This window comes from Coturnix japonica, chromosome 1, assembly GCF_001577835.2.
Source record: "Coturnix japonica isolate 7356 chromosome 1, Coturnix japonica 2.1, whole genome shotgun sequence".
Lineage (NCBI taxonomy): Eukaryota > Metazoa > Chordata > Aves > Galliformes > Phasianidae > Coturnix > Coturnix japonica.
In genome coordinates this window covers 25,842,006-25,868,470 of record NC_029516.1, presented here as the reverse complement: position 1 = coordinate 25,868,470, position 26,465 = coordinate 25,842,006, and the positions used below count along the sequence as shown (strand labels likewise).

The 26,465-nt window shown below is 36.1% G+C and overlaps 1 protein-coding gene across 31 annotated transcripts in view; it reads right to left on the bottom strand.

Moving 5' to 3' along the window:
* NRCAM (neuronal cell adhesion molecule) overlaps nucleotides 1–26,465 on the bottom strand; it is a 137,676-nt gene that overhangs the window by 70,023 nt on the left and 41,188 nt on the right. For all 31 annotated transcript variants that reach the window (XM_015854431.2, XM_015854438.2, XM_032443121.1 and 28 more), the window contains exon 2: nucleotides 20,389–20,480. The gene's annotated coding sequence lies outside the window, so the exon portion shown is untranslated. The remainder of the gene's footprint in view (nucleotides 1–20,388; nucleotides 20,481–26,465) is intronic.

Genomic DNA, 26,465 nt, shown 5'->3' with positions numbered 1-26,465 from the left:
CAACAGACTAAAAACAGTAGGGAAGGTTAGCATTCAGTCTTCCATTTTTACTGTCTTTACTTTTAAAATTGCCTTGCAGACCTCCTGGGTTTTGAATGCCTTTAGCTGTCAGCGACACTACAGAAGTTTGTGGTAAGAGCACACAACATTGTGCAAAAATGTGCTGTGAACAACAGCGCAACTTTGCTATCTGCTGGTATCACCCAGTTAAAAGCTAAAGTATTCAGCTGGCACTTGAGAAAGGAAATACATCTGGTGTCTACTCTCCATAACATACACAGAAATAGAAAGAGTCACCAGAACATGGGTCAGTCCTTCCTTGCTACACACTGACAGGATTTCCCCCATTCTCACTGAAGAGGGCACACACGCCCCAGCCAGATGTGTCCTCTTCCCTCTAAAATTGTTAACAATAATGTCAGTCCTCCATTAGGTGGCAGGTTGACCCAGAGAGACACGGGGTAGGTGATGCTCTGGGCTTGGAGCTGGGGAGGGAATGTCTGGGACAGGCAACTGACAACATAAGCGTGGTAATGAGATGCGACATAGCAAATAAATAGTAGTGTCATGGTTTCTTATGTGGAGGGGTACTTGTTATATCCATATTCTCTTTTACACAAAGTTCATGGTGGCAAATTACTTCAGTGTAGATTACACCCTTAAAAAAGCCTGAAACAGCATTACAGATATTTCACAGGAAGAAACAAGGAAAAGGTAAAATACTGAACTTGCTGTAATTAGAGAATATTCACCTGGAGGCTTCAAATAAGTTGCGGATCCATCATATGGCAAATGCCAGCAACTTTTTAGTGCCCTGTGAGACGGTACCACAGATCTGCATCTAAGTGATGCTTCCACAGCCCTGATTGTATCTATGCTCCTCACCATATTGCTTTTCATTAGTCCGCACTATGGGTCTGACTATTAGTCAGCCTGACATGAAAGTGAACATTTTTAGCTCAAGGCAGGAAAAGTGCCCTGGATGAAATAATAGGAAGCAAAGGATGAATCACTGTTTCCCTTTGTATTACTTTCAGCCAGAGTCATCTGTTACCAAGTCTATTACATCCATTATTATCTATTTATCTAAATACCCCAAATGATAGACCCAAAGTTACCTTATCCTAGCAGGACAAGTTAGAATGAGAGATAAAATGCAATAACTTTGCAAGTTTTTGGATTAATCTCTCACTCTATTCAGGGCTACTCAACCAGATCTTCCACTGGCTTCAACAGAACTTGGCCTCTAAAGATTTGTTCTATAATCTTTATTTCAGTTCATATTTTTAAACTCTGCATTCCTTAGCCATTTTCTTGTATCTGCAATATCAGATAAGAAAAAATAATCTAAAAAAAATAATAAAAATAAGAAAAAAAAAGAAATAAAAAAAAGGATTCTAAAATATAAATGAAGGGCTTTTGTAAATGTGTTTCACGTTTATGTAATTTGGACAGTTCAGTTGCAATTGCAGTTTTAAAGTGTTAACACTTATTTTAATTTAATGTATTTTTTATAAAAGAATATCAGAAAACCCTGCAGCTTAATTCTCACAATAAATCTGTCTTTTCAATTTAAAAATATTTTATATGTTAAGAATATTTTTGATTTTGTGTTTATAAGAACCGGGAAAGGCACTTAAAACCACTAAAACAACATACATTTAGCTGTTGTTTACCAAAACAGCAATAGGATGAAGCCAATAACTACATCCTGAGTGAGTTTTGTTTTAATACAAATCATTAATTCAAACCTTCAGGGTAAAAAAAAGCTCATTTACTCACTGAGAAGTTAATCTAGTTTGTATCCTAACTCAGAAATAGCTTTTCCTGCATTTTTATGTATGTATGCAATTCACTAATGAAAAAAAAAAAAAAGAACAAAAAACTTACCCAGGACTTCATATCTATTATGTAAGTCAACATTATACTTTGATGTAAAAATGTACAATGTTCACAGATTCATTTGAATTGCATATTCATATTACCGCAGAGGAGATAAAAGACATTTCTTTCATACTGCCATGTTTACTGATATTTTCTTTGGCTTGTTACAACTAATTTATCCTTTAAATCAGGATCTCAAACTAAACACATGGTAAGAATAGCAATTTTTCTTTTTTTCTGTTTAAAATAAGTTCAGTGCACTTCTTCACTGTCACACCAATGGCTTTTCTTCCATTCAATGTATAGTGTCAAATTATGTTTTTCCATCATATGAATATTATGCTAATAATCATCCAACAAAATTAACATTAAATATTTAAATTAAAGAAGGAAAGATTCTTTAAGGTGAAAGGATTCCAAGAGGAAAACATGAAATCCTCAAATCACTTCAAAAAAAGGCTTTCTGAATTTCTGCTCGTATTACTATGTAACTATGCTACACCACAAGACTTGCAATCCATTCTGCATGCAGGTAACAGCAGATTAAGTTCTGCATTACTTTTTTTCCACACTCAAGAATGGATACATTTAATCAAGTAAAAAATAAAACAGCTTGTTATTGATTTATGACAACACATCGATACAAAGAAACAAGGCAGTACAATTTTACCTCACAACAGAATTCTTATTCTCAGGAAAATAGTTATAATTAAGAATTAATTATAAAACTATCACACTACTAGCAGAAACTATATAATCCATCCCCAGCCCCCTCCCCATAATCCAGGTTATTTGCCAAGTTTCTAGACATGCACTGCTTGGTGCATACCTAATGGATGAAACAGATTTCTCTTCAGTAAAATAGTTACACTCCACAGTAATTTCTCTCAGAATTAGTAAAAAATGAATTCAGTAAATTCTCCCAGTTATAATTTTTGCATAGTTGTGATATTTCATGTGCATTTTTCATAGAAATAAAGTTAAAAATATGAATATTTCAGAAGGATAAACTTCAAGAAACTGAATGGGGAAACCAAGTCCTTTAAAAAATGAAAATAAACAAGTATAATATTCAGCATTAGCTTTTATGACATCAAATACTTGGCTGTGCCTTATGGCTTTTATAACCTCTCTTCCCTGCGACTAATTTTTCAGTCAATCTAGTCACTGAATAACAACAAATCAAGGCAGTTTGTTAGTCAGACCCCTGACCTTTTCACATCTTCAAATTTTGATCCTACAAAGTAAAACACAAAGAACTGCTCATTCACCTCTTGTGTAACACCTATGAATGACACAACTGCTTTAGCATAATACTATTCTTGATTTCAACATGTGAAGTATGCAAAATTGCCAAAAATCAACATTAAAGGCTAAAATGATTTTCTCAGCTATGCTAATTTAAATTGAGAGAGAGATGCAGTTGTCCACAGATTTTTAATTTTACACTGAATTGCCTTACTGCTTATACACCAGAGAAACCATGATATAACTAAGACCAGAAAGCACTCTTTAATCTTCAATATAAAATTAAATTTTGCTGGTTTTTCAATTTATCCAGAGACTTAGCACCACTTAAAATAGAGCTTTGTTCTATTCATTTTAATCAAATGTTATTTTAATTGGGTCTGTAAGGACATGTAGAAACTACTGCACTAATGGGAGAAATCTCAGTTTTGATCTCCTGTTCTTAAATCTCTCAAATCAGCTGTTGTTTTTTTCTCACCTTTAGCTTCCCTTCAGGCATTATTCCCAAGGGTTCCACACCTTCAATACTCATTTCAGATTATCTCAGAAGAATAATGTATCTGACTTGTGGGGACAACTTCTGTAATTTTTGTACAATCTATGGGAAAGAATTAAAGGCTTATATAGTGCTCTGGGAAACCCTTCACAGCGCATACAGATAGAGCAAGAAGACAACTCTACTGAGCATGTTGTTTCACGATGGTTACGAGGGTTGCTATTGTATGCACCCACTATGAGATCAAATTATGGTAAGAAGCAAGAAATCAAGGCAGGACCTTAAGACAACCTGTTGGGAAGGTATACTTTCTCTCCCTCCCCCTGATCTAAACACCTTCCCTTCTTGAAGGAAGACAGCTGCTATCTTCTCCTTCTTCTTGGAAGCTGTGAGCTACCTGGGTGCCTTCAGACAGGAGGAAGAACTGCTTTCAGTGCTGCTGAGAAAGTATCCATCTATGGAGGAGGGATATGAGAAAAAAAGACAATGAAGGAAGGAATCAATCAGACCTTAACTAAGAATTATCTACCCAATATGCAGGCAGAGGCTTTGAGATATGGTTTTCCTTTCTAATAAAATACTAAATTAATAATAAAATACCCTCTTTGAGTGGGACATTTTGATAGCTGAGACTGGCTGATAACAGCTGGAGGCAAAATTGGAGCTCTCCACTCCCACTTATTCTCTTCTTTAACAGTACATTGACTCAAACTGTTTCACTGCAAAGATTTAGTACTTTGCTGTTTTCTAGCCTAAAAGATAAATCAGTTTATAATTATATTCTACAATTAAGTTGGTTTCAATTTGTGCAGACAACATTTAGACTGAAGCTAATAGTTTCATTCATCATCACAGAAAAATTTGGAGTACAAAATCAACTTACATCTCTAAGTGCATAAAAACAACGTCATGAAAATCAAAATAGATAGGCATTAAAAGCCTCAAGGATTGAAGCAGTTTTTAGGGTGTGTGTTCCAGGGTTCTTTTTGCTTAATTTTTTAATGGGATTATTTTGGTATTTTTGTCATTTGAGATTCTGAAACAAACACTTCACACTACATTTAAAACGGAATTGGACCACATTCATGAATGGTGTTATGTCACATTGGCTGCCTGTGAAGCATTCACTGGACACAATAAGAAAACACTTGCAAGATTCCTCTCCCAGAAGGGGAAAGCATAAAACAAGCATTGATATAATTAGGACACATCAATAGAGCACAGGAATACTTTTCCCATAACCATCAATAGCAGAAAAGGAAAGATTCTGTACTTTCTTTAAGATGTCCATCTTTACATGTTGGGATTTTTTATGGAGTGGAACACAAGGATAACTCACCTGTTTGCATCTCTTTTTTTTATTATTATTTATTTGATTATTTAATCAAAAGTTCTATAGGCTTTAGAATGCATCACATGGAGTCTCTGAATTCACACATCCCATTTTTACATTTGTAATTGGTTCTGTAACTGGAGCTTGTTGCTATAAAAGGGGACTGTCTGGAATCATCCTCTACAAAACTGTAGTGAAGGCAGAGACGAAGTAAGACTTTCACCCACTATCCTTTAATCTTGGTATTAGATTCTCAGCATTAGGCTGGGTCCAACAAATTACGTGTGTTTCAACACATAATGCTTGCTGCGGGGCAGTTGCCATGTAAGATAATAAAATTTCTGCTTAATTAAACTACATTCCTTTCTTCCTCATTGGTATAAAATCTTGGCTGTTTTTAACACTGCAAGATATATTCACATGAGTATATGCTGGGAAAAGTGTGATATACCCATTGTTTAATATAAAAAACCAGAATTTCCAGACATAAAGCCATCAGCTGGCTTTACTGAGACGCTTTGAACTTCAAATGTGTGCTTTCTCACATGTTTAATCAAAGAACGTTTACCTAAGTCACTGCACTGGTTTAGCAGAAAATGTTTAACGTCATGGGGAAACCTAAAAAGAAGGAAAGATTCAAAGATTCTAAAAGGATAGAAAAATAGTTTAAATATTGTTTTAAAATGAACCAATTATAATTGGTAGTACAGGTTATAACCTGTAAAAAAAGCACCTAAAGAAATCTTAGTTGAGAAAAATATGTGATTAAATCTGAACTAACTTGACTGCTGAGCAAAAAATGAAGTTAGCCATAGAGTTCTCACTACCATTATGAGAGCATTAGGGGACGGAATATGAAAGCATTTTGTTCTTTTCTGCCAACAATTGAATCCACAGTCTCCTGTTCATCAAAGTACTTTATTGGAGGGTACATTTAAGTCCTCTATATTCCACATATCCTATACACCTACAGGTATAAAAATGAAGATTCATGTAGACTAGAAACAACTACTTTCTTTAAAGTCACAGTTCTCTGCTTTGCAGGGAAACGTCCAAGCATTACAGAGTTAGCTAAACTCTACAAAATCAAAAGAAACTGGAGAGGAGGAGAGGAGAAATCAGGGCTATACATTCAATGGCCACACTTCCTTTTTGTGAAAGTGGTTCTTACAACTCACTCCAATGTTGCTTTTTAACTGAGTGAAAATGTTGGTACTTTAATTACAGCGGATTTTAATACTTGACTTGCTCTGAAGTAATGACAAGTATTTGCCAAGAAGATACAGAGAGGTCTGGAGATCTTTTTTCGATGCCTCATTACAACCATCTACCCTCTCTCTTTGCCTTTGTTTCTCAAGTTCATCAATCCAAGAGAAAAGAAACTTAGGAAAGAAAAGATTAGATTCTGATCTGACAGAAATCACCCATAAAGGATAGCCTCTTTTGGATGACAACCTGAAATTAAATGAATTGAAACATCACTTTATAACCACACCCTTAGCATAAGCCTTTATGGATTTGAGCTGAGTCAATGCCTTACTGAAGTATTCTCATCACTTGAAGTTGAGTATGCTCCCAGCTGAAGCGCTGATGAAGAATGATCTGCAAAGCCAAGGAAAATGACTTCAGAGTAGAGTAAAAGAAAAGACTAAAAGCACTGTCAGTACAGAATAATATGAGAAATGTTGATATTGGCATGAGTGTTGCCCAACAGGCATCTTGGTTTGTAGGTTACTCCAATAAAAAAATATATTTTTATGCATTTCATTTATATATGAGAGTCTACCATTAAAAAATAAATCAGAAGCTGCTTTTCTTTTGCTCAAAGTTGTATAGACTTTCCAGGCAGCATCCTAACTTAGAAGATCACTTTCTTGGTTTCAGAAAGGGGCATGTTTTAGTTAGAGACACTTTCAGCCTAAGTTAAATCTTCTTCCTCACTTTCAGTATCGCTGTCATCTTCATCTAATTCAGTTCTGATCAATGTGAGCAAGCACACATGCAAATTAGTCTTATATTAAACTTGAAGGAACTCTTTGTTTTGTGTGTTTCATTTGAATGGAAAAAAATTGTGAGTGGAAGGTTGCTTAGCCCTTTATCTTTGTTACAAAGAGCAGTAGATAAGGATGACAGTATCAAGATGGCAATAAATATCCCTTTTCGTACCTTAAAGGTAGTTAGCTTCTTAAAAACGAAACAACAATGGTGTTACTAACAGTTATGGAAGGTTGTTGACAAATACCTGAAATTTTGCAGGAAGTACTCTACTGAAATGGTTCTAGTTTAAAAGATGCTTTACACAGAAATTAATGATTAAATTCTTTACATGTTGTCTTATTTAATAAAGAAGTGAATGAAAAAAAGACATCAACCTTTTCTGAGGAACAAAGGTGTACTTTGTGAACAGAGATGAATGCACTCGTTTGGTAGTGAGAGTAGTTAGACTCTCTCTTTGCTACTTGACTGAGATTAAGTGCTGCAGTAGGCAGATACAACAGGAACTTTCTACTATTTCCAGAGAGCTTGTCTATCATTTTTTCATTTTTCCAGCCTCTTGTGACTTGTTTTAATGGAAATTATATAATAGGCATTTCTAAATAATATACAAATCTCATTTTTATTGTATTTTGCCAGGCAAAGTACATAATTTCTTTCTTCACTTTGCCACTAGATTAGGGCAGGTTAAATTGCCTGTACATTGTCAGCAAATGTCTAGTATAAATTCTGATATGAGAAGGATGTATTGTCTTTCAAAATATTTTTTCCTTTTTAATGCACAGTTGTTTTGGTGGCATTTCTATAATAAATGAATATACTGACAGCTGAGTGGATGACACCTTTAAAAATGCTTTCACGTTCTGTGGCTAAACATATGATGGCTTTTTGCAGAAATGTGTTTCATGAATAAAACTTTATAGAAATTCAGCAAAATCAATTATACTCCAAACTTTTAAAAACCAAAAGCTCACCAACCGTAATTATTTTAGAAACTAAGTGGCCATCAACATTTTTATATCCAGTCTTTGTTTTTTTGTTCTACTACTGTACACTGTCATTATCTATTCTTTCTGAAGTATTAAAAGGCTTTAGAAACTGCTGATACCCAGTCATTTACTCTTCATTGAAGTCAGAGAGCTTTACAATATTACCAGACCACAGCACATATCAAAAGACACTTAAGCTACTGCAAAACAGGGCCCCAGATACCAGACAGATGACATTACTGAGCTATCACAGTGCTCACATCTGCTAATTTTTAGAAGATCCACAAGACTTCATGAATCCAAAACCAAAAATCTCTGTGGAATAAATGCGAGGTGAGATGATGTATTCTTCAGCGTGCAGTATCTAACGTTTCTCCTATGGAATCCAGAAATGCTACAGATATTGTTATTTTAATAAAAACCTGAAAATGTTGATGCTCCACAGGTGCTTCTCCAAATATAGTAGCTTTTTTTATTATTTCACAATGGACTTATATGGATTGCAAAATGAAAGAAAAAGCATATTCTCTTTGGAGAATCCTAATGTTACAAACTTTAGATTTCATCTCTTATAACAGTGCAGGTACATAATCCTTGGTGTTTAATTAACAGTCTAAAATCCCCCGCTACATCTCGACTAAAAGCAAAGTGATACTGAAATCATTTTTTCCCTCTGATGACAGTGTCAATACAGCCCAAACTATTACATTACCCACATAAGATTACTGAGATTTTTGGTTCAAAACTGATATTACTCTTCTTGCCTCTGATTATTAAGTTTGGTTGCAAAACATTTAGTTTTCCATCCCTGAGCTTATGAATGCTAGACCACATTCCCTGTGTGAAAAAATCCACATCCAAAAAAATGCAATAATTATCCCCAACTCTTCAGCAACTTATACTAGCTTACAGTTCACCAATACAGGCTTGTGTCCAGTTCATTTTTATCTCATCATTAACATACTACATGTAAGGTTACGGACAGAGTTAATCATCTTCCAACTAAGCTCAAGAACGGAACTGTCAAGGCTTAACCAGGTTAAAGATCAAATATGCAATTTGGAAGGAAGTCAGTATCCACTGACCAGGAGAAAAGTATACAAACTGATTGGCATTAAGTTCTACTGAGGGCTCAGCTCTTTGAAAAAGACATCAGCTACATGCTAAATTAAGAAGTCACCATATTAGAAAGCAACAGTCACACCAACACAGCACGGTGTGCTCCTTCAGTCATTTCCTACTGTGAATGAATGGAAAAGAATTATGGTACCTGAAAAAGCAATGGCTTTGGAGCTGCTTTTTAGTGATAAATAAGAGCCATCTGTGTTTGTAATGTAAAGTATTGTACAGTGTTTCACAGAAGGTTTCTTATATTCCCTCATGGCCACTCTTTTTACAAGGAAATATTGTTGAAAAATGCATAAACATCTTTTTGTGGGTGTTTGTGGGTCTTCCTCCTACATCGACTCATACAGACTGAAAGAACTTTACAACAATCAATTGATAAAGAATATTATGCAACTTAAAGCTTATTCTAACAATTTTCTTTCACCCACCACAATGTGAAGAGAATGTAATTTCATCACAGCTGGTCTATGGAAATGGACAATATCCCCATTGTACTAAGGTCAACAGGAACTGTTGAGACCAGCTTGACAGGATTATATTCAAATACATTTCCTGAATCAAATAAGGTTTGGAAACAAGTACCATCAGAGCTGCACACTCAACTACAAAGTGAGTTGCCTCCTGGAAACAAAATGGAGGTCAAGCCATACTAATGTTCTCTAAACAGTCCATTTTCACGACATCTGTGGGAAGAGCAGGGCGCAGCAGACTGCCTCCTAGCCAAGGTGCCACACACCCATCTGGCAGAGCCCTGGGAAATGGCTGTCACACACAGGGAACATCACTGGACTGCTGGGCTGAACAGACAAGTAAGGCAGCTGTGAATGACAGAGATAAAAGCTGACATCTGTCAAGGTATAAACACACACATCAGATATTGACCTTGCAGTCTAGTTGTGTCCTACATCAAGGCTCTTCGCAACTTTTGTCTCACTTCTCTATGCAAAATCCTTTCCTAAGCTGACTTAACATCTGCAATATTTGATGAGTTATATTCTTTAAAGGAAGAAAATGGTTTTTTTGTTTTCACTGGAAGCTTACTACTATCTGAAAGCCAACCAATGCTGAGCTCTCTCAGTGATAAGTATGACAATATGCAAAACCACACACACAACCCACAACACACACAACCCACAGCCCCTGCTTGAGCAACTAGGATCAAAATGAGACACACAAAAAAAAGTGCTTCCCAATCCCTAAGGCCATATGCATATCACACTTTCACTGGACATTTATGTTCCCTATTACACTGAACACAACATAGGCAGATGCTTGTGCATAATATTCACAACAGCCGCAGTGAAGAAATACCTATCAAAAACAATGGAAACTAATGAAAAATTGCTAATTATTTCTCCTGGGAATTTTAAGTACTGTTACATTAGCACAAAACCAGAAACCAGAGCTGAAAACCCCTTATGCCATTATGAGACCATGGCATGATAGCATAGTTGAAAGTGGAAGAAGGAAGTGGCAATACTGTGTTCAGATGTGTGGTAATGCAATGAAGAAATAGGTAGAAACTTGTATTCCAGGATTTTGTTTGTTTGTTTAAGTTTACGCTAACAAAAGGCCATAATCACAAGACTGATGATTTTATGTTATTCCTGAAGCTGGACCATTATGCAATTAAGGAAATGTTAGTATCTGTATGTGCTAATTACATTCAGCAAAGAATAGCACCATGGTATCTTCAAAAATCTAGCTCTCTCTTTGTGATTGGCTCTCCTCCAAAAGAAGACCCATACTCTGATGGAATATTTGATACTTTGTGAAAGCTACTTCTGATGCTAAGACTGTTGAACCCTACTCAGCAAACAGCAGATCTTGCTACAGAGTGTTTGGGAGAAATAATTAAATTAACCATGCTTCCTGGAACTTTCAAGTAAAACATATAGTTGTTTTATCAACAGGTATATACTCGTTCAGTTTGATACGGAACAATAAAAGAAGCTTTTTTATGGTCATTTTCCTTTTACATATTACAGGAAAACTTTCACATCATGGCACAATTACATAAAATCCTCTCCCAATCCATCACTCCTTCCAGCCTTTCAAAAGATAAGGCTTTAAATTAATAAATAGATCTAATTTCGGTTTCAAGATGCATTATCTAAACAGTAGATTCACACAGGTTACTGGCATGGCTATTGTAACAGCACTATAAAGAATCAAGCTCTTAATGTCTTTTTCATAACTTACTTTTGGAAAACCAATGACCAAGCATCAAACACCATTAAAGGAGTACTTGCTGTTTTTGAAAGAACAGGTGCGGATCTGTTTCCTTATAGTTTAAACACAAGTTATTCACTGGTGTTTTTTTGTAACAGTGCCACAAAATGAGTCAAACAAAATACCCCATCAGCTTTCCAATCTTGTTTTAATTTTCAACTAATTAAACAAAGCAAACTTTTGTAGTGAGCAAACCGATTTTATAAAGCTTCAGCTTAAAATTCTTAGTTTGCAAGTTAAGAACTAATAGAAGTATAATATATGGAATTATCAAAATCACAGCCATATTTCACTTTAGTTATTGTTTTGGGGAAGCTGTAAAGAAAGAAACACAGATCAATTATTAACCTAGAAAAATAATTCTTCTATAATTGTCTTAGAATCTCACCCCCACTTTTAACATCTTCCAACATTTCTTTCCAAGATTTTTTATATAGTAACATGCAGAATTAATGAACATCTCACTAACCAAAGATTTGCTGTAGTAAATCTAGAACTCTTAATTGTTTTCCATGTGTTCCTCAACCATCTCATTGTTTCAGTAAGTGTTTTCCAATTACCAAAGAGTACAAGAAATAGTAAGAATTCCCAAGGATACCAAAATACTACCTTTAATCTTTCAATAGAAAATACTGTGCATCTAATGCTGTACTTTAACTTTGTGAACTAATTTGAAGAACAGCAGCCATGTTACTCTATGTCACCATCCACTACATGTCTCAATCCCAGTTTAATAGCTGCTTGAAAGATACTAACAAGCAGAAGTACTCAGTCTTCCTACAGTCTTCTAGATGTGAAGAAGCTTCAACTGTGAAGCCTAAAAGCTGCTGTTTCATTTAGAGGACTGAAAAAACTTGTCTGAACAATCTCAAAGTAGAAGGAAAATAGAACAGTTGGTGGTAGGTTATGTAAAAATACCTACAGGGCTTACATCATCCTTGTAATATTTCTCTTTTCCCTGGCTGGAAAACATCCATTCCTTCCAGACAAGCATCCATTTTTTTCCTTTGAAGTACTACATGTGAATTTAATTGCCCAGAAAACTGTCAAGAGAACTTTCAAGCTATAGACCAGCCCTGAGAGGTTCCATGGGAAAGGAGCAAAAAGCCTGTAAGACATGTTCACCTTTTACAACAAAGCTGCTCTACAGGCTTTCATCCAAAAAATTAATTTTGGACCGGACTTCGATCATCAAGGAAAATACAGATACATACAAATGGCTAGCAGTTCTTACTGAGTCCAGTCTGAAGTTATTTCAGAGCAACACTTTTGAGAATCAAGATTCATTTTATTCGGATAATTAATGGTCAAGCACAGCAACTGAAATTTGAAAATATTTCATATTTTAAGACATACTTCTTACACAATTTAAACATCTACATTATTCAGCCTTTATTACATAGTTCTTTTATTTTTGTCAGGTTCTTTAAATTAACTGCTTACCACATGTTTCAAGTCATCAAGATTCAAATGAAGACAACAATAGAAATACAGTGGAGTAGTGTCTGATGTGGTATGAATAATCTATTTAAATTTTCAAGTTTGGAAACATTTCTACTACACAAGAGCTTACACTGGAATACAGACTGTTAATCATGCTTGACACATTCCATGATTAATATTTTACTGAATACTTTTAGAACTGATATTCAGAAAAATCAGGATTTATAAACACCAGATGTTTATAGAGATGTTATCATGGTGTTTGAAAATATTGTTATGAAGGGCTAACCTTAACTGTTTATTTGATTTTTAACCAAAGGTAAGATTTTTGCAAGCAAACTCATACTTGAACACAAACAAAAGATATTGCTTCAGGTATTTTCTTTCAGAATCTTCATACAATTTATTATTTTACTGCTTTTCTTCAGTGAGAAGCTTCTCCCATTCTGTACTTTTTAACCTTGGTAGCTACTTCAGCATGTCCTGGAAACAGAACAGCTAGAAAAGCACAGGGAAAAAAACAGAGTAGCACACAAGTAGCAGACAGTAAGAGGTCTACAAGAATTGTAAATAATTTAAGAGAAACAATGAAATTGTCTCAAAATTCTCTCTCTCCCTCTTTTTATTTTTATTACTGAAATATGACCTGGAGTAGGGTATCCAGATGAGGACTCTTCAGGTCAGGAGAGATGTGGACCTACTAGACTGTGTCCAAAGGGCAGCCCCAAAAATCACTCATGGGGTGGAGCAGCTCTCCCACAGGGACAGACTGTGATAGCAAGGGCTGTTCATCCTGGAAGAGATTAGGCTCTGAGGAGACCTCAGAATACCCTTTCAGTATATAAAGGGGGTCTATTAGAAAAAAAGAGGACAGACTTTTTATCAGGGTCTGTAAGGGGATATGGTTTCAAGCTAAAAGAGGGGAAATTGGGTTAAATTAGATATAAGGAAGAAGTTTTTTACAATAAGGGTGTGAGGCACTGGAACAGGTCACCCAGAGTGGCTGTGGAGTCTCCTTCCATGAAGAAATATAAGACCAGTCTGGAAGTCTATCTGTGTAACCTATTGTAGGGAACCTGCTTTAGCAGGGGAGTTGGACTCAATGATCTCTTTTGCTCCCTTCCAACCTCTGCAGATTCTGTTTTGGATACCCCATCTTTGGAGACATTCAAGATCTGTCTGGATGCTCTGAGCAACCTGATCTAACTGTAGAAGTTCTTGTTCATAGGGGAGTTGGACTAGATGATGTTTAAGGGTCTCTTACAACTCAAACAATTTTATGAGGTGGAACCAATGAGATTTATTTAGATATTTATATAACCACGTCTGAACAGGAGTCAAAGATGGCTCAGAAACTGACTCATCTCAGGACTAGGAGAGGCTGGTATCAAATAAGAACTATCACATGCATACAGCAGTCTATGATCCAAAGGATGTTTTGCAAGCCTACAAAGGCGAGAAGCCCATGCTATGATTAGAGAAGGATGCAGCGAAGGAAAAGAGAAGAGACACAGAATGAATGTGAAGGACAGGGAATTCCACTGATCATTGCTGACTGGGTTCCCAGTGTTCCACTGGCACCCAGATGCATTGAACTATTTGATACTCACAGAAAATCTGTGGTTCCAACATCTCTCTCTCATGTATACACACAGACACACGCTCACAGAACACATGCAGTGAAATGTGTTGTTCACAGCAAAGAGACTCTATAAACCCTTGGCATCTAGCCCTCCCTTGCAGGCATAAAGTTCATTAAGGACAATCTCTGGTAGAGTATGCTTGCACAGAAACCAAAACTATATACATACATTGAACACATTATCAGTTCTTATGCATACAAAATCTACGGGTCTACATACCACTCCACAAATCATATCTAATGTAACATGGGTCAGAAATGGAAGACCCACTCTTATGAGACACATCTCATAAGAGAGAGAGATACATCTGACCCAAGATCATGTACAAGTCTCCTCCTCTGAGAAGGGTAATTAGGCAAGTAATCAGTTCTAGAAGATGTACATATATCATATTGTGAGTAGCGCAGAGCATGAACCTCTGTTTGGTTACTCAACATTTCTGTGTGCTTTACAAGAATGACCTGAAACTCAGGAAATGTAACACAGTGGATCACAATGTAACACAATGGATCCTAGAAAGGGACCAATATATTTTCCAGTACAAAAAGACATTATCTAGGATTTGCAGAATAGCAAAGCCTTGATTAAAGCTCAAAGGATCAATTACTATTACTTTCAGCAGTCAGTGATCTTCTATCCATTCTGTGCCTTCAAGGAGATTTGGAGGGAGGAATCAAAGGATGGGGGAAGTTAGTTACAGCCCTGTACTTGCCTTTATGTTAAGCACAGACCCAGAACTGTTATCCCATTACAGCCCTAGCTTCACAGAAATAAATTCATACATTCCAGATGCCTCTTCATCTACGACCAATTTTTAACAGCAATAACACGAACGTTTTATTTCAGAGAAACACGCAGCTCATCAAATGATGCAAAAACGACTCTGGAGTCTTAAAGCTTTTAGATTATGATTTCCTTGAAATAATTAGTGTAAAATTAATACCAACAGTGTCACACTGTACCAGACACTTTAATATTCATAGTTATTTAGACACAATACATTCCCATCACAAAAGCCTAGGAAAATATTCAGATAATTAAGGGGTGATCTGTATTCCTCTGCAAAAATATATCATCCTTCAACAAAGGCTAAAGCCCTGCAGATATTAAAGTGCATAACATTTTCTGCCTTTACTCATTATAATTACATTTTATTAATGCATAAATCTATTCAGATCATCCATTAATATTGTCTGCCCATTATGTTTAATAACTCTTCTGTAAATTTATAATAAAACAAGAAATTGCATCTTCTTTTATTCTATTATTGCAGATAGTGATTAAAAATAGTGACTTCAAAAAGAATTCATCCCTTTCCATATTGAGCTGTTATCCTTTGCCCTTTTTATCCCCCTGTAATCCATTCTGTTGGCCTTTTACCAACTGATTTTTTAAGCTCATCTTCCATGTTGTGGATCACCATCTTTTTTCCCTTAAATTTCAATTAATAACATCCTTCATTTCAGCTTCTTTATTAATTCATACCCCTGTACACATAAACATGGGCTTATGCAGTAGCAAACCATTCTATAGCATCGCCAAGCTTTCCACATGACAGACCCAGGTAAAAAGATTTATTCAGGGATTTATTTTCAAAATGTTTTGGTATAACACTGTAGTCTTTTTTTTCTTTTTCTTTGCCTATTTCTCATGCTAACACGTTCCATAAAATATTTACTAAAATTGGACTTTGTACAAATGCACGTAACGTTGCCTAGCAGTACCTTAGTGTTTTTATGAACTATCAAGTCAGGGCAGTGCTAAGGCCATTGTATATTCCCAATATCAATCCCTAAGATCACAGGGAATTGAAACAGAAGGATGAAAGCAGCATTGCTTTTTGGCTGACAAACAAAAAGGAAAAGAATGTGGATGAATGTTTTACAAGACTCCAAGCCTCATGAATAAGAGGTTCTGTGGAGTATAAACTTGGTTGGTCAAGGCATGGTAACAAAAAGATTAAGTCTGGATACTTCTTTTTCACCTTAGGCTGCGCCAGCAGGTTATAATAATCCTGCCTTTAGATGTGACCATTTTTTTGTTAGGCTTAACATAACTGAGTGGAATTCTAGGATTTATGCCTAGACAGATTATAAATTTATCAGCTAGTTTGCCTTGCTTTTATTCTCATATTTCAAGCATAACTCGAATGCTTCACCCATCTCTCCTTCCTAGGAAAAAATAACACCATTTATATACATATATATATAATATACTGTGAGACCTCTTTCTTTATAGACAAATTCCTCTTTCATATAGTACAAAGACGTTATTCCAGTCCATAATCAATTCAGTCACGCAGTATCTACCAGCAAGTTAACAGAAGTGCAGTAACTGAGATATGGGTGCCTGTTACACAGACAGCAGAACTAACATTTTCCTATTAATGCCCCCAACAAATCAGCTGTGCATTGAACAAAGACTGCTGTTTCTATGGGGGGAAATATATGCACATATATGCATGCTCACACATAGCACTCTCAAAATCTAAACCATTTTTTTTATACAAAATATTAACAGCACAAAGACCATCTGCAATACAAGACAGTTTCACTCAGTGTCAACCACAGCAAAGGAAGGACAGGGCAGGAACAAGTGCTTATGGATGTCAGAGAGAGCATTAACAAAAGCATAGTCAGCAGACTGAAGAAAATTATGATACAGCTTCAGCTGGTAATCATCAGGTATTTGTCCTGAAAACTCTATCTGATTTCAGTTCTCTGAATTACAAAACACTGAGGAACCACAGAATGGCTTGGGTTGGAAGGGAACCAAAGGATTACCAAGTTGCAACCCCCCCTGCCATATGCAGGACCACCAATTTCCAAAAAGATGAGGAGACCTTTGAAGATCAGATGATGTACATTTGCCAGAGAGAGTTGTTGGGATAAGTAAAAAACCATGCTGTTACTGTATCTGATGTATCCAAGCACCTAAAATGAGATGGAAAACATCCAGGTCATGATAGCTGTTTGCTGCTTAACAGACAATCCTAGTGGCATATTACTGAGTACATTGCAGCACTGAAACACACTCAAGTATGTTTTCAAGATCCTTCACTATTTCTCTTGCAGGAAGCTGAAAGCTCCGAGTGCTTTCCAGAGCAAAAATACAACAAAGACTGCATTAAGATTTCTTGTCCTTTCCATACCTTCAACTTCCCATCCTTGTTAAAATTATGTCAAAAATGTTTTTAAATGTTCATCTATGAGTTCCTTGATTGTTTTCACGATTGCCACAGAAATCAACTCAAATTTGCATTAACGTACGTGGCATAAAAGAAATACTTCCTTAATTGCCAACAGAAGCTCTTATAAAAAGAAACCTATCATAGAATCATAGAAAAAGAAACCTATGCATCAGCAACCGAAGTTTATGTATTTTCTTCACACGCTGTCCTGTCTTAGCATACAGAAAAAGCTAAAGAAAAAAAAAAAAAAAAAAAAAAGAAAAAGAAAAAAAAAGCACCTGAAGAAAGAGTCAATTTATTTTAACCAATTTATATATATGAGGAAACCTGAGATAATAAGGTGAGAAAAATAAAAAAAATAAATAAATCAGACAAAACCACTTTATATGAACTACAATTACCTTGGAAATCATACACATACTCCATTTTGATCCTTATTTTTTGCATTTGCCAATGGTCTTTTTGTTAATAAGGACTAAGCATCCCTACCAAGCAAGCAGGGATGTAAACAGTTCCTATATAAATGATATTGGCAATAATCCTGCTGCTGCCCACACCACATTAAACATTGTCAAGTATGAAAATATTCAAGTGTCCACTTTTCAAACTTTTAAATATACACCACTGAAAAAAATCATTATGTTAGCAACTCAGAAGCTGGTCAAATCAAAATTGCCAACATTGTTTTAAATAAGTGTTGAACTGGGGAGACACCAACACCACAGAGTGGCTCTGCCAGCAGGACCTGCCATGACTCAGGCATTCTGAGCACACAGACCAGCAAACAGTGTGCTCAGTGGATACAGGAGAGCAGCAGATGTTGTTTATCCTGACTTTCATAAGACTTTGACACTATCTCCCATCAAATCTCATAGGCAAACTGATAAGGGACAAACTAGATAAGAGGACAGGGAGGCTGAAAGCTCGGTGCACTGCTGGGCTTGATGGTTGGGATCAGCATGAGGTCCAGCTGGAAGCAAGTCACTGTTGGTGTAGCCCCAGGGTTGATACTGGGGCCAGTGCTATTCAACAATTTCATTAATGACCAGGATAATGAATCAAAATACACCCTTAACAAGTTTGCTGTTGCTACAGAACCAGCAAGAGCAGCTGAAATACCAACTGCTTGTAATTCCACGTAGGGGGAGTTGTACGCTTCCTGATGCACAAGACTCCAATCAGTATACAAGCTATGTAAATACAGGCTAAGACACTGTATTTGTTTCACCAATCAACTTACTGTGTTGTCCACTACAGTATCTATTTGAATCAGCATATATATCTCACTTCAATGGCTCCTTTAGCCACTGCCCCAGACAGTACTCAAGAAGTAATGCTACCTTACCCATAACAGTCTATGGGGAAAAATTGTGCTTTTATTATCCTAATGCCCATTCTATTGTAACAAAGTGTTGAGATTTTTTGCTTTACAACTGTTGGAAAAATGAGAGGAACCAAGAAAACACCACAGAGGAAAGCTAGAACATCTCACCCATGAGCAGCAGGCACCCGCGCACTGACCCAATTAGACATTCAAACGCTTGTCACTTCAGAGCTGGCTGGTTGTCACTCATCCAAGTAGCTCTGGGGGGGCCATTGTATGGTGGCATTCCCTGACCCAGGAACTAGAGCTATGGAGGCAATGAAGGCATAGGGATAGGGTGCCAGGATCCTGGGGAGCGAAAGCAGCCAGCAGGAAAGCCAAAAGAACCTTAGAACTTCCTTAACTTGACTACCATCCAAAAAGCCTTTCAGAATCTTCAATGGTTATCTTTCATTCAGAGTAGTCTAGTTTCAGAACCTTACAGTAACAGTCCTCTTTACGCAAAGCTACGTTTAACTCTTGAGTGACTAACACATGAACCATTTCAGAAGAGATCTCTGAAGCAGAAAAAAAAATCTTTGTTGGAAGGAAAGGATATACAAAATGTTACTTTTAGAAACAATGCCAGCATACAGTTTCAGCGTCTACCCACTTTTCCATTTTAAACCATGTACTGATGCTTTCAGATGCTGTCAGCTTGAATACACAAATGAGGCCTAAAACACTGCAGCCATCCATGCCTACGCACTAATGAAGACAAAAGGTCTGTTCCAGCATTCTGTATACAATACTGTATTCAAAACCCAAAATCAGATTTATTTTTTTTATTCAGTAAATTCAGATATTAAAACACAGATGACTATTCAGCAGCTACTAGTGACTTCAAGGAAGGCTACCCCTGTTCTTATGCAGAAAGACTTACGTAGTCCAAATACAAGAGCAGGAAGGAGCTGAGACTGAGGGGAAAAAATAAAGCTTACTTCAAAAACTTCCAAGACTGGCATTTTAATCTTATAAAAAATGATGAGACTGAAGAATTCAGAATATCCCTATCACCAAATTTATGACCTACACTAGCAGGATAATAAGGTACAAAAATACTTTAAGTCTCTCTTAAATTCTGCTTCTCAGACTGATTTGTTTACTAGATGATTTGTCACGACACCTGTTCTCTCCAGCAGGGAACATCAGAGATGATTAAGCCTACCTTCAATTATGTGAAGCTATGAAATAATTTTAGCTGTTTTTCCAGTTAATATATTTGAATTGAGCAGTTCAGGTAAAAGCAGTGCTGACATTTTAAAGTTTATATTATTTACAACCTGTTAACCCAAACAAATATGGAAATGCAGCAAAATGCAGAGTACATTATATGACAACCCAGACAGTTCTTTAAAGACACTTATAGAAACTCAATGCTAGTAGCTTTTTTTCCCACTCAGTTTAGAATGGGAGATTAATATTTGAAGGAGAAAGTTCTTACCTTTGTCCAAAAAAACTGCTAAGCAAGATGATCTGTTTATTTACTTTCCCTTCTCTCTGCTGTATAGCCGGTCTTTTGCCTTACTGTTTTGCCTGAAAAAAAAAAAAAAATAGAAAAAAAAAAAATGATGTAGAATCTGAATTATTTACACAGGCCCAGAGTCACATTTGCTGTTAAAATATCATAAATACATCAGATATGTTCTCATAAAGGTGCACTGTTAAATCCTGTATGGTTTACTGAGCTAAGTGAAACATTATTTCACTAGCAGCTAATTGACATATGTTGGTCTGAATGAAAAATGGGAGTCGTCAGAAACAACAACAAACCAAACTCCATAGCTTTTAAAATTATATTTTGCATTTAGCTCTACAAAATAACAAAGCTAGATCCATCAGCTCAAACCAGATCACTCATTTAAGTATCCAGTGTTTTCTGCATCTAGCTTTTCACTGAATCCAGTGAAAAACACTCATCGCATGAAAGCTGACCAAGCCAGTAGGAAATCTAACCATATCTTCATGAATTTCAGTAACCCAACTTAAGTCATACCAAGCACTTTCTGCAGTGTTCTTTAGGATATAAATGTTTAAGTTTCTAAGACATCTACTGGAAGGTCAAAGCAACACTGGCAGTAAGTTTCTACTGCATGGAAAGCTCTTAGTCTATATCTTGTATCTACTCTCTTGTATCTCTTCCTTCCAGAAGAAAAGAGCACTCTTCTCATGCATTGCTCCCCATTCTACTCTTTCTAATTGACCTGTTGCTCTTACATAACAAAGCACTGGAAAGAATACATTGTCTCTGTAACTTTCGAAGTTTGGCATCTATCATTTTTTCACTGAGGTGAAAAATCACTTCACTGCCTTCATCTTTACTTAGGCACTCAAATCCCTCCCTACTTTCTACCCACGTTTTCCAGGGAGTCCAGTTCATCGCTTAGTAACAGGACCTCAGTTAGCCAAAGTCAGCATTGAAACTGAATTTAGAACTGCCATATGCAACTCCTAATTGACTAAAACCCTTGAGTATGACCATAATCACACATATCCTTTCTACACAAAAATGATGGATACATCTCTCTTGCCACTCACGTTGCCTCCCAGCTGCTTTGCCTCACTAGATCATACACATCTAAGGGAACAGTGCATCCTAAGGGCCACATCCACAGGGCTGTGGTCGCACAAGTTTTGGCTTTCTGCTACAAGTCAATGCAACCCCAAACATTGCCAGTGCCCCCACACAGTACTCACAATGCTATGCTATAAACTCATGGCTTTGGTAGACTGTCATGCAAGTCCCTTGAGATGCTTTGAACTACAACACCAATTAGCTTTATATTAGGGCTACAGACACATTATGGCACCAAGATGAAACTCAGATTACCTTAGGTAATATATGGCCAGTCTTTTTTATAAGAGAATTGCCAATTATCCTATCAGAACATCAGGAATTTGTCCCTGGTTGGCTGTTATCACCAGTAAAAACAACTGCAGTCTCAAGAATTATGTTTAAAAGTTAGGCATGACAATAGACTCAGTACAGCTTGTGCATAGGACTTCACAGACAGAAAATGGATAACTAGGTATCTGGCTTCCAAAGAAAAAGGAGCATTTGTACCATTGATGAGCAGTCATAAATGCAGTAAGACAGCATGAATGAAAAAAAAAAAAAAAAAAAAAAAAAAAAAGAAAAAAAAAAAGAAAAAAAAAAAAGGGTTAAGAACATGGTGTAAAAACATTGTAAACCATTTGTTTTATTTATTTTTATAAAGAGGTCTACAGTGTGGGTGAAATAAGTTGAAGAAAATTATTTATCACTTATTGGGCAAAAGAAGTTGAAGAAATACAAAATCTACCCTTTACTTCTCCACATCAGATCATTATCACTACTATGCACTTACTCGTTTAAAAATTTGTGAAAGAACTAAAATTTATATGGTTTTATTGCTTTAAAAACATCTAAACTAATAACCTTGATAGATTTCAAAGAAGTACAATTTAGTATGTAATTGTACAAGATTTGTAATCTTGTAATTGTACAATACAAGAAAGTATGCATTGCAATAAAAATATGCAAAAAAGTTCAAATTCTTATGAAATCAAAAAATAAAAATCCCATTTTTATTTTATAATCAGACTGGCCAAATGGTTTTAGATAAAATGCAATTCATATATTCATCAAAACGTAGAACGTTCTTATCTTCTTAATATAACATTAAAAAACAACAGTAAAATGGGACAATATGCACTCCTCCTAAAACTAATACTACACACACACACATATATAATTCATCCTCCTTTTACTTGACAACACTGTAGGAAAATATTTAATGCAACACATTTTGCGGGCCTGGAAAACATTTGCTTTATGATCTGAAATATACTGAATGTATTTAAGCACAGGTTTATGTTATTCAATACTGCAGAGATCTAGCATTCACCCTCATGTCAATTCTTCTTTCAGAGTTAAGGAGTGATGAGGAGCCCTCAGAAGAGGAGAAACTACCCTGGTGGTTGATGAGGGCAGTGATTCATCTTTCTGTCATATCTATCTTATTTCTGGCAGTGCTCAGCCCCAGATGATTCTGACAAAGTAATAATGGAAAGAAAAAAAAAAAAGAAAAAACCCATATCCTGGAAATACACCAAAGATAACTGCTCAATTTTTCATTCTTCATAGATAAATTCACGTAAATACATATTCTAATGCAAGTAGTTGAGCCCAGATTATATTAATATTTTTTCCAGCAAGGTGTTCATTTTATACAATCTATTTCAACATATCACAACAGTCAAAACAGACTATATGTTTGTTCTCATCTTTAATATGGTAAAAAGTCACATCCTTCCACCATGGAAATAAATTATACAGTATATGTTTCAGTTTTTCGATGGATAATCAAAGTTAATTGTTTCAATAAGTTACACAGAATAGGTCTGTTCTTGCATCAGAAGTTTAAGTTCCATTTCTTCGTGTTCCTATTACTCAATAAATCTAGCTAACTGCTACCAAGGCACACAAACTTCAACCACATAACAGATCAAGAAGAATCAGAATAGAAAAGGGAAATCAGCCATTACCTTGTGCATAAAGCTATACAGACCTCCTCTTTAAATTTTTTATCTTCTTTCTTTTGTTTTGTTAGTGGGAGATAGGGATTTGTAACACGCTCCCCTCCACATTGTAATCTTGACAAGAGTCTGCTGCTAAGCCCCACAGTCACAGTGTTGTGCAGAAGCACGCACAAAAAGCCCTTTCCAGCAGCCAATGGCTTTGTCCTCGACCTCCCATGCTTCTGTGTGATCAGCACAGGCTTTGTGGCCATACAAAGGGGGTTAAACATTTCCCTGTATTTATTTAAAACCAGAGCTAAATCTGCTTAGCTGCATGAGCCTTTCAGTAAAATGATTCTCACTGACCAGGACATTTTTTATCTGTTTGTTTAAGAGTAATGGGCTTCCATCTATGAAAATAAATACATATATATATTTATATCAAAACAACAACAACTTTTATCCGGATCTCACCTTTTGCAGAATTACCTCCTAAATAACTGCCAGGGAACTGCCTTGTTCCATTTCTCCTGTCCGTTCTTTAGACCACATGCTGCCAATAGGCATCCCTCTGCTCTCCACTAACATCAACCAATATATGTTGACATGTGAAATTCCATGAGAAAGAAAGCATACGTGTACCAGGAAATAAAGGAAAATGTGTTAGGAGAAGGCCACCAACTTCACACACTGCACCAGTCTCTGGACCACCACCTCTGCTTTCCAAGGAACCACCTTGGAGCAGTGCTGGTATAGAACAGTGCCTTTTATCAACTCCTAAACAAAGAAAAAATAAAAAAAAGTTTCTAAGTCTAGTTAAAATGTAAAATGTTTCTAACTTCAAGAGAGTTGCAGCTTTTCTAGGGAGCAGCCTTGGAATCTGTCAGCATTTATTAGCACCAGCATTGGCTCCGAACAATAACTTCATCTGCTCTTTTGAAACCTACTCCGATTTCAAGACTTGTTTAGAACAATGCTTTCCTTCACAAAAGCACAATCTCTACAGTAGAATCTACTTCAAAGAAAGTTGCCAGTAAGGTTCGTAACAACTACAACCACCTGACCACCTAAACATAATGAAATAAAATCAGAGCATCTTAATTGAGTTCCCACTTCAGGCACATCCCATGCTTCTGGAGATATAAAGAACTCTGCTGAGAATGCAAAGTCTTGGAAAAACAGAGGTTACAGTTACAGGCAATTTGGTTTTGATGTGAAGGTTTGTCATCGGATAATACAGCGCTCATTAGACAAAACCATTCGAAGTTGTTTAAGAGTAATTGGCTCCTCTGCCATTTGAAGATATGGCTTTTTAATTGCCCATTTACAACTGTATATTCTAATGAAAACAGCTGGTGTGAAACTGTAAATAATAAACTACTTACTATGCCACAAACAAGTTGCAATGCTATTTGCATTTAGTAATATTTAACAGAGATAAAAGATCACTGTTTTCATACCTTCTATCATTCCTTCCAAAAATGAAGCCCCAAATGAAAAAAGGCAGCTTCTCTTACTGAGTAGCTGAACTGTTTGCTCCCCTCAGCTTTTGACAGCACACATCATCAAAAACAGCTAAAATAAAACTAATTGAACAGACATTCTCTTTTTAACTGGGCTTTAGCCAAAGTTATTTTCTTAATTTTTAGAGCTGAATCATGAAGGGCAGGTCTGATTTTGTTGTCTGATTGACCAAGTCTAATCAGAATTATTTCTGCACACTGCTTCACTACAGCTGTAGCCCCATTAAACACTAAATGTTCTGGAGGCCCATTCCCTTTCAGCTTCCCACTGTGATTCGTACTTTTCAGACAGTAGCTACTCAGTGGGCTACTCAAAACATTCAAAAAATGGAGATGCTATATTTAATGGTAAGCTCAAAACCCACAGCAAAAATCTGTCACTTGGCTTTGTCAGCATGGCAGTTATGAAAACAGACTCTTTAAGGTGGAGACTTAAAAAGAACTCTATGAACTGGTTTTCTTACCCCATAATATGTTTTTATGATGAGAAAGCTTTCAGTCATAACAGCAAGTTTTTTCTTTAACAGAAATAATCGTGTATGCCACTAAAAATGTTCATTGAGTTACATAAATTTTTCAGTAATCATAATATTACCCGTGGCATCTTGTTTTACATCTTATTACCATTTTAGTCGCAGGAAGCCTTTAAACTAATATAGCCATCAGGAATGTCTTGCTGAACAATTTACATATTAACAAAGCTACTTTTTAACCTATTGAACTCCTTAAGCTAAAAATATCTGCAATGTGCATATGTAGTGCACAACTCCTTGCTTTAAGACCCACTCCAAAAAGAAAAGAAAAAATAGACACCAAAAAATATTTAGTGATTGTCTGATGATGCTGACTTCTCATTCATCTTTCTTTTCATGCATTTTTTGTTTTCCCTTCCAGATGGCCTCAACTCTTTCAAGACATTTGACAATTGTCAGGAAACAAACATGAATTCTTTCTAAGGTTACAGTCATACCAAAATTTAGCTAGTGTTAATACTCAGCTGAGCTCTTCAAGTAGCTTGGTAGTTTACCTTGTCCAAGCATTTAAAAGGCATGGGGTCTAAAACTAAAAGATAGTGTGGTTCAGGAGCACCATGCATATGGGGCACATGATCCCACAATGTTTAAGCGTTGGCAGTTAGGCCAAGCAAGGCCTCTCTAAAATACTTAAAATACTGCAGGAAGAAAAGGAGATTTGAACCATCTAACATCAAATAATCTAAGCCTAAAGACAGAAGAGTCATGCTAACATAACAAAGCTATCTAGCCATATCAAAACATAGAACGAACGTTAACTGCTATCTGTACACCCCACTCCCATTCCAAATATTTGGGATGGGAGATGAATTCTGAAGAATGACCAGTAAGCATTAAGTGCTAGTATGAAGTCAAGATCCCATAAGCACAGTACAGCAAAATGCTTTCACAGTGTTCACCACAGATAGACAGCAAACTGGAAAACTGATTGCTGTGTGCCAAAATTAAATCAGTATAAAACAATA